Here is a 9,528-nt window from a genome sequence, read left to right as displayed (position 1 = left end):
CTGGCCTCCCATTTCCAAGGCCTTCTCTCTGCCGATGATGCTATCTTTCACCCTATCATCCAGTCACACCTGCAGTCATACATTAGGCCATGTCATCACCAAATACTATACCTTTCCATATTCACAATTCAGTTGTCTCACTCTTCAACCTCATCTATCTTTTCAACTCATTCCTGCCAGTATCCCAACTCCAACAATTCTTAGACGACACTGGGATAGTAGTCCTCTTTCTTTCTATTCCTACCAGACCCCAAACACTACTCTTCTCCTTATCCTCCCTCCTACAGTCCATTGTGCATTATTACAATATTCCCTTACACTTTGCCTTAGCTCTGTAGCCATTCTTTTTCCCTTTATACTCACCTGACAAACCTCCATCCCTGTTTAAATTACAATCTCAATCTATTCTGTGCTTGCATCTGTGAATTGATATTGGCTTAATTAAAACACACAAGACAGGTCTGTGTTGGGTCTTAATTTAAATTCATGACCATTCAAGTGGGTTTTAAGTATTTCCGGGAGTCTTTTGCTCTTTCCGAAGTCTTTTCATTCACCCATTCTTTTCCTCAAACCTCCCTTCACTCCTATCCCATCCTCACCCTCAGTTGATAACATTGCTTCACTCACAAAACAGAACCATCCCATAGAGACTTTCCACATAATCCCACCACCATATCTATCCATCAATCTCCACTTTCTCCCACTGATGAACCATCTATGACCACTCCACTTGGGCCCTAGATCCCTGTCCTCTCCCTTTCTTAAGGACATTCTCTGGCAATTCTCCCTTCTTCTACTTCATGAATTTTCCTTCTTTGTTGATTTTTTTTTTCCATCTGTACACACACATTCTGTAATATCTCTAGCCTTTTAATATCCCTTTTTAGATCCTATTTTTAGCTACTGTCCTTTCACAGAAAAACTAGAAAGCATTGGCTACATTTGATGTCTCCAGTTCCCTTTCCTCCATTCTCTCTTGAAGCCACTGCAAGTCGAAGTTTTATACCCATCTCTGTACCAAATTTGTTTTGGTCAACATAATTAATAACATTTTAAAATTCAATGGTCAATTCTGAATCTTAAGTTTATTTGACAAACAAGGAGTATTTGTTGGGTTTTATGATTCTTTCTTCCAGGAAACATTTTCTTTAATTTGATGCTATTCTCTTTTGGTTTTCCTCCTACCTCATGGCCCTTCATTCTCCATTTCTGGTTTCTCCTTGTGTACTTTGTCTCAAAATACTGAAGCACAGGGCTCAGTCCTTAAATTTCTCTATCTACACTCTCCCTATGTGATCTTATCCAGTATTTTACTTTAAATACCAAATTTACATCTCCAGCTAATTCTCTTTCCCAGACATGTGTATCCAATTCTCCGCCAGACTGGAATTTTAGTCATCTTAATTTAACATACCCAAAATTAGTTCTTGATATGCCCCTATATTCCAAATATCCTCACACTAACTTACCTATCACAGCTGATGACACTTTCATTTTTCCAATTACTAAAGCCAAAATCTTGGAATCATCCTTAGCTCCTCTCTTTCTCTCACCCCACATTCAATCTTTCATCAAATTTCATCAGCTCTATTTGCAATATCTGATAACTTTTGGCCAAGTCACCATGATCTATCACTTGGATTATTGCAACACCCTCCTGACTGTGTCTCAGGCTGCTGTTTTCCTTAACAGAGGAGCCAGATTTAACTCAGATTATGTTACTCTTTTCAAACCCCTTCCATTTCCAGCAAAATAAAAGTTTCTACAATGACTTATGAGGTCTTACCTGCCTTTCAAGTACAAATACACAACTAACTCTGACTTTACTTACCACAATTAAGCAACTCAAGCTTCTGTAACTGTATTAGCATTCTTGATAGCCTTCAGGCACACCTGAAATCCATCAAATATACCAAACACTCCTCCATCAAGTATTTGCATTTACTATTCCCTCTGCCAAGGATACTTTTTCCTCATTTATCTGCAGAAGTGTCTCCATCACTTCCTTCAAGAGTCTGCTCTGACAAGTATCAGAGACACCTCCTATTTAAAATAGAAACTCCAGGGGTGCCTGGGTGTCTCAGTCGGTTGAGCATCCAACTCTTGATTTTGGCTCAGGGCATGATCCCAGGGTCTTGGGATCAGGCTTCACATTGGGTTCCAAGCTAAGCATACAGCCTACTTAAGATTGTCTCTCTCTCCCTCTGCCCCTCTCCCCTGTGTGTGCACACTCTCGCGCTTTCTCTCTCACATGCGTGTGTGCGCTCAAATAAAAAAAAAAAATAGAACCCCCCCACATGTAAACACATAAAAACCTAGACACACCCATACACATATGCAGAGACACAAATCCAACAGTGTGCAAAAGCTGACTTATCCTCCCAGAACTTTGTTCAATGACATGATGTTGGTAGCCAAAAGTATTTACATCGTAGGAATTGGCAAATGCACAAATCAGGGTTTTGGGTGTTTTTTTTTTTTTTTAGTTTTTGTTTTTCTGGAAAGGAAGTTGTTAAACATTTACCAACATAACACTGCACATATCCCTGCTGATCTAAATATACTAACACTGTCTGTGGTTTATTTTTGTCAGCAGCACTTTCCACTACCTAATATTTGCTTCTGTATATAGAAAAATGTTATAGTAGCTTTATTTATGATAGAAATAATTGGAGACAGTATTCATAAAGAGAGGAATGGAAATATCTATTATCACATGTATTAGTTTCCTAGCATTACTGTAACAAATTACCACAAATTTAATGCTTCAAACAATACAAACTTTCCATCTTTCAGTATTGCAGGCCAGAAGTCCTAAAATCAGTGTCAGAGTGCTTTCTTCTTTCAGGAGGCTCTAGGGGAGGGTCTGTTTCCTTGCCTTTTCTAACTTGTAGAGGCCATTTCTGTTCTGCCCAAGGCCCTTTCCTCCACCTTTAAAGCACATCACTCTACCTTCTGTTTTGATAAGCACATCTTTTTCAGACTCTGATCTGCCTGACTCCTTCTAAGAACCCTTGTTATCCCAATTGTTCTACCCAGATAATCCTGGATAATCTTCTCATCTCAAGATCCTTAACTATGATGACATCTGTAAAGTCTCTTTTGCCAAGTAAGGTAACATTTTCAGATTCTGGAGATTAGGACATAGATATCTTTAGGGGTGGCATTATTCTGCCTACTACATGATCTCTTCCTGGACTTGATTCTACAGTAGAACTGTTCAACAGAACTTTCTTCAGTGACGGATACAGTCTATATCTGCTCTGTCCAACACAATAGCAATATGTGGCTATTGGGCATTTGAAATATGGCTACTGTGATTAACAATATTAATTTTATTTAAATATAATTTACATTTATATTTACTAGCCACATGTCACTAGTAGCTACCATTTTGGACAGTGCAGTTAGAGCAAACTAACAAGTAATTTTCTGTGATACTTTGGTAGGTGAGTGGAAGCCAAGAAACAGGATTCAAAAAGGACTTTCAATTTATCTGCATTTTTCATACTTTCTACAACGAAAACACTTTTTTATTAAATTTTTACATATTTTAAGAATATTGAAGTAGAGTATAAGGGTAATAATTTATGTATTTATCCCTATAATGAAACATAGGGCTCAATTAATTAGATAGGTTTCAATTAATTAGAACTCTAGCCCATACAGCTAGAATCTTCCCCCAGAACTGAAAATGTCTTGAGTGATGACAGCCCTAAGTCCAAATTCAGGGAAAGTAAAAGGGAATCTAGATAGAAGGACCAAGATCTGGACAGGAGTAGCATTGACACCAGAAGGATAGATACATCACCTTCTTTATCCCAACCAGTCCTTCTAATGTAAACTTTGCCTACATTTGAAAACCACAGACCTCTTTGACACTGCTGTTTACTTTGCTGTTTACAATAATAAAATTTGTTCAAAGAAAATTGTTTAGAGATTCCCCCGCCATGCCACTCTAAGGCATTGGTGTATATGAAAAACAATTAAAAATTTTAAGAATTTTTGCCTTTTTTTGATGATGACAACTGTTGATGTCTGCTAAGGTCATTTTTAAATAGGGATGCATTTTTTTTTTTCAGAATCTACCCTAAGAAAATTATCCTAAATATAAAATCCATTTTATGCACAGAGACTTTAAAAATATTTTTTAAAACATGTTTGATGTATACATTTGGGCACATCCATCCAGCTGTGGCCATATTAGAAATGACATTTATGAAAGATTTAAGCCTAAAAGAAGGTGATTTTATTTTTTTAAAATGTTTATTTATTTTTGAGAGAGAGAGAGAGAGCGAGCCCAAGTGGGGGAGGGGCAGAGAGAGAGGGAGACAGAATCCAAAGCAGGCTCCGGGCTCTGAGCTGTCAGCACAGAGCCCAACGTGGGGCTTGAACTCACGAGCTGTGAGACCATGACCTGAGTCGAAGTCAGACACTTAACCGACCGAGCCACCCAGGTACCCCAAGAAGGTGATTTTAATGGCAAGTGGGAGAAAAATACCTGTATACCAAGTTAAAAATAATATGACTCCAAGAATATTGAAAACATGTAAATACACATACACACACTCACACACACACACACACACACACACACACACACACACACTACATTGGGAAGAAATATACCAAAAATGAACTTAGTTTTAGAAAATGGGAATATAGATAATATTTTTTATTATTTTAAATGTCCAGTTTTCTACAATAAGCTTACTTAAAAAAAGAAATGATGAGATATTTCATATTTTAGCTAATTGATTTTATATAGTTGAAAATGTTTACAGAATAAATTTCATTTAAATATTTCCCTAAGAAAACTATTTACATTAGAAAAACTTTTAAAAATAATTGATAATACTTTCTGATATTCAACAGAATCTTGGAAAATAATTTGATTTTGCTTTTCATATGTTGTACTAATGCACACATATGGAGTCTGTTACTACATAATGTATTCCTCTGAACTAACATTTTTGAATATTTTTTTAAGTTAATTTATTTTGAGAGAGAAGTTGTGAGCAGGGGAGGGGCAGAGAGAGAGAATCCCAAGCAGGCCCCACACTGTCAGCATGGAGCCTGATGCAGGACTCAAACTCATGAACCATGAGATCATGACCTGAGCTTTGAAATAGGACACCATATTCCAAAACAAATGGACTTTGCTATGAAATATTAAGTGGAAATAAAAATCAAAACTTGGGGCAAAAACTACATTGCTAACAATAATTTTTCTATGGCCCCTGTTTTTACACTAAGAACAACTGCCACTAGCACATGATTTGGAATAGAACAGGGCAAAAGAGAAATACTTAAATTTAAAAATTTTACTCGGCTGGTAACATCAAATCATCAGGATTTTTTTTCCTCTTAATTTAGTGACTTCAGGAAGTTTTCAAATTGACACTGCTGTCCACAGATAAATTAAGGATTCTGTGAGAAAATGATATGACATCAATTGGCTAATTGTCAAGAAAAGGAGAGTAAACTAAGTACTTCTTTCCAGGTAAAATTTTTTTGTCTTCTATCCCTAAAACAGCCACATTTTTCTGGTGGGAAAAAAAAAAAAAGAATTTTTAAGCAAATGTGAAAAATCCCAACATAATTTATTATTTAGCAATTTTTATTAGAAAGTAAGTGGGAAGGGTGCCTGTGCCTGGGTGGCTCAGTTGGTTAAGCATTCAACTCTTGATTTGAACTCAGGTCTTGATCTCAGGATCTGTGAGTTCAAGCCCCACATTGGGTTCTGCCCTGACAGCGCTGGGCCTCATTGGGATTCTTTCTCTCCCCGCTCTCTCTGCCCCTGCCCTGTTCACGTTCTCTCTCTCTTTCCCAAAATAAGCAAACTTAAAGAAAGAAAGAAGGAAAGAAAGAAAGAAAGAAAGAAAGAAAGAAAGAAAGAAAGAAAAAAAGAAGGAAAGAAAAGAAAGGAAGAAAGGAAGAAAGGAAGGAAGGAAGGAAGGAAGGAGAAAGAAAGAAAGAAAGAAAGAAAGAAAGAAAGGAAGGAAGGAAGGAAGGAAGGAAGGAGGGAAAGCTAGGATGAAGTGAAAGAAATAATACACCTCCCTTCTTCCACTTCAGGCTTCTCTGTTGGGATCAGGCATAGGACTGGGAGAAAGAAGCTTAATATTGGGTAAAAGTTTAAAATTTTTATTATTTCTCTGGACTGAATTGTAATGATGGGTAATTATGAGACTAGACTAGATTTTTTTATCATCAAAATAGAGGGTTTTTGAGTTTATTACCGAAGAGAGGCAGTAAAATCCTGAGATTTCCATTTAAGAATAAAGGAACAGGTTTGGAGGGAAACAGGAGGAAGAATAAAGTTAGTTTCTGCTTACACTCCATCAAGTCTTTCTTGTTCAATAATCTTAAGTCATTTACCCCACAAAAATTATCAAAATAACTATAATTTGTGCTTACCATGTACTCAGAACTGCTCTCAATACCAAACACACGTGTGCTCATTTAATCTTCTCTAGAATTCTAGAGGTAATTACTATTGTTATCCTCACTTACAGAGAAGGAAAGAGAGACCCAGAAGTAACTTTCTAAAATTTACACATTTAGTGGAGATGAGATGTGATTTATCACAGCAAAAACCTGGGAACAACATAAAATGTCCAGTTAATTAAACGTAGTCTGTCCATGGGCAGCCATGCACTCACTTAAAGCAATGATTTTAACCACCAGGTAGAAATATGTAAAACTATAGCTTAATATGGTCAAGGAAAACCTTTAAAATATTCTATTACTGGTGGTTTAGTTTATACATATTTTGTTAAAAATAAAGTTTACAAAAAATGGCTAGAACAAAAATCACAGAGTGTGAATGAAGGGTATTAATTTTGAGGGTGATTTTTTCCCTCTGTAATTCCTATTTATTTTAAGTGGTAACATTGCATCTCTATTGAAAGAATAAATTAATAAAAGGGAAAAAGTAATCCACTTGAAACTTTTTATCAAAACTAGTCAAGTAGTTTATGTTTTAAAATTTGACTTAAGCTAGGTTTTTAGTATTATGAGACTAGAAATGACAATAACAAAATTGTCTTACTCAATATTGAAAATTAATTTTTAATATGGCCATATACTTAAAGTTGATCTTCTGTGAGCACATCTGTATTTGAGCAAGAACAAAAGAGGAAGCAGAAGTGTGGTACATACCCCCTTTCCTTAAGGCCAGTATGCAAAAGCTACACATACCACATCACATCTATTCCTTTGAAGAGAACTCTGATACGTGATGATACCAAAATGTACACTGAGGTAGAAAATGCTACCTGTATTTGGGCTACAATGTGCCCAGCTAAAAATCAAGGAATGTATAATAACTGGCAACCTTTGACACAGAAGGTCTTAGTGAGAGCCAATATAATTTGAAATTAGAAGGGGGTTTGAAGTCAAATAAACTAGAATCTGAGTACAGGTCTATCTTAGCTTTGAGACCTTAAACAAGTGGCTTACTCTCTCTAACCATGATTTATACTATCTGAAAAGGGGGAAATACCTAATATTATGACTAGAGTATACATTTGTCCATATAATATATAACTGTATAGTATAGTTTTGGCTGCCTTCCTATTTTGGCAGGAAATAATTGTTGTGAGTCTTATAAAGCTGTCATCACACTATGTGACACATGTTTGTTTCCATCAAGCACTCCTATTATAATTTGTTATTATGTTCTACAAGTTATCTTCTGACCAAAAATTAATCATTCAATTCTACGATTAGTTCAATTATCATACACCAAACATAAAGATGTAGTTTTTGTGTTTTTTGTTTTTAAGTAGAGTCTGCACCCAATGAGACACTTGAACTCATGACCCTGAGATTAAGAGTCACATGCTCTACTGACTGAGCCAGATAGGAGCCCCCATAAAGATGTATTTAAAAAAAAAATTTTTTTTTGCATTTGACTACAAGCAGGTAATGAAAACAGTATCCTTGTAATATCCTCCAAAACCCAAGCTTCTATTCTTTCTACCCATCTACCTCTGTACATAAATTTCTAATGCAAAATTAGGGAACATGTAAAGAAACTAAAAAGCAGCAGCAAGCACAAGAGAAGTAATAGATATCTGAAGTAGATCCTCAAAAACACCAGATAAAAAAATAATGGACAATAGAATATAAAATAAATACGTTTAATTTTTTTCAATTAGAAACTAAGTCATTACAAAAATTAAGCCAGCCATATTTTTCAAAAATAATATGGACGATTAATAAATTTAAAGAGTATTATTTCAAATTAAAGGATTCATTATACAAGGGATTAGAAACAGTAAAATAGGAAAGTAGCGACTTGTAAATTGAGGAAATTACAAAGTGATGGAAAATATGAAAGATAATTTTTTAAATAAGGAGGAAAAAAAATAGGAGTTCAGGAGGAAAGCATAGACAGAATGGAAGAAAAGAAATATTCAACAAATAATGGCTAGTATTTTCCAGAACTGAATTTTTTTTACTTTCAAGCAACATTATGCATCTCAAGCAGGATAAACAAAATAAAATCCATGCCTCGAAACAAGTTAGAAAAATTCCTGGATACCACTGACAAAGGAAATATGTTAAATGCATCTAGAGATTCACCACAGCCTTCAAAAGATGAAAAACAAACTGAGGATATAAGTAACTATAGTTTGTTAGAGAAGTCAAAAGATAATGGAATAACAACTTCAAACTACTTAAGCTAATTAGACTTCACATAGAATTTTATACCTAAACTATCATTCCAAAATGAGGGCAATATAAAAGACATTTTCAAACAAAAAAATGATCATTACCCTCAATAGGTTTTACAGAGACAATGTCTAAAGTATGCCTTTCAGGAAAAAAAGAAATTCAAAACAGAAAAAAGAAATTGGGTGATTACACAAGTGAGTAAATCTAAGCAAACACTGATTCTGTAAGATAATAATAATATTCAATTTGGGAGAATTTGAGGGAAGTTAAATCCTCAACAATGGTGACACCTGAGGTAGGAGGAAGAATGATCAGAATGAAAATAGTGTGATGTTCTTCTATTTGGGGGAAGGAAAGTAAAAATAATGGTAACTATATTAAGTATGTATATAAAATATTAAAGGATTAAAAAAGGAATAGAAGATATAACTTCCACCAAAAAAAAAAAAAAAAAAAGCAGAGAATCTGGGAGGCAGGAGTCAATATGTGGAACAGCATGGAAGCTTTTTGTGTGGCTCACATCCATGAAATACAGCCAGACCAACACTAAACCATCCTACACACCTAGAAAACTGATTGGAGGATTAACACAACAATCTGCACAACCTGAACCACAGAATTCAGCAGGTATGTGGCGCGGAGAGCTGAACTTGGGGAGCAAGAAAACCTGAAAGGTAGGGAACTGCTTTTGTGGGCAGAGAGAGGACAGAGACTGGGGTGGGGGGGGAACATACGGGAAAAGCACCCCTTCCCAAAAGCAGCTGGAGAGAAAGTGGAAAATTGGAAACAGCCACAGGGACTGAACTAAAAAGGGAGAAAGGAGAAAGGAGAGGGTTTAAATTC

Source organism: Panthera onca, chromosome B2, assembly GCF_046562875.1.
Source record: "Panthera onca isolate mPanOnc1 chromosome B2, mPanOnc1 haplotype 2, whole genome shotgun sequence".
NCBI lineage: Eukaryota > Metazoa > Chordata > Mammalia > Carnivora > Felidae > Panthera > Panthera onca.
The sequence above is the reverse complement of the archived record's forward strand: the minus strand, read 5'-3'. Positions refer to the sequence as shown.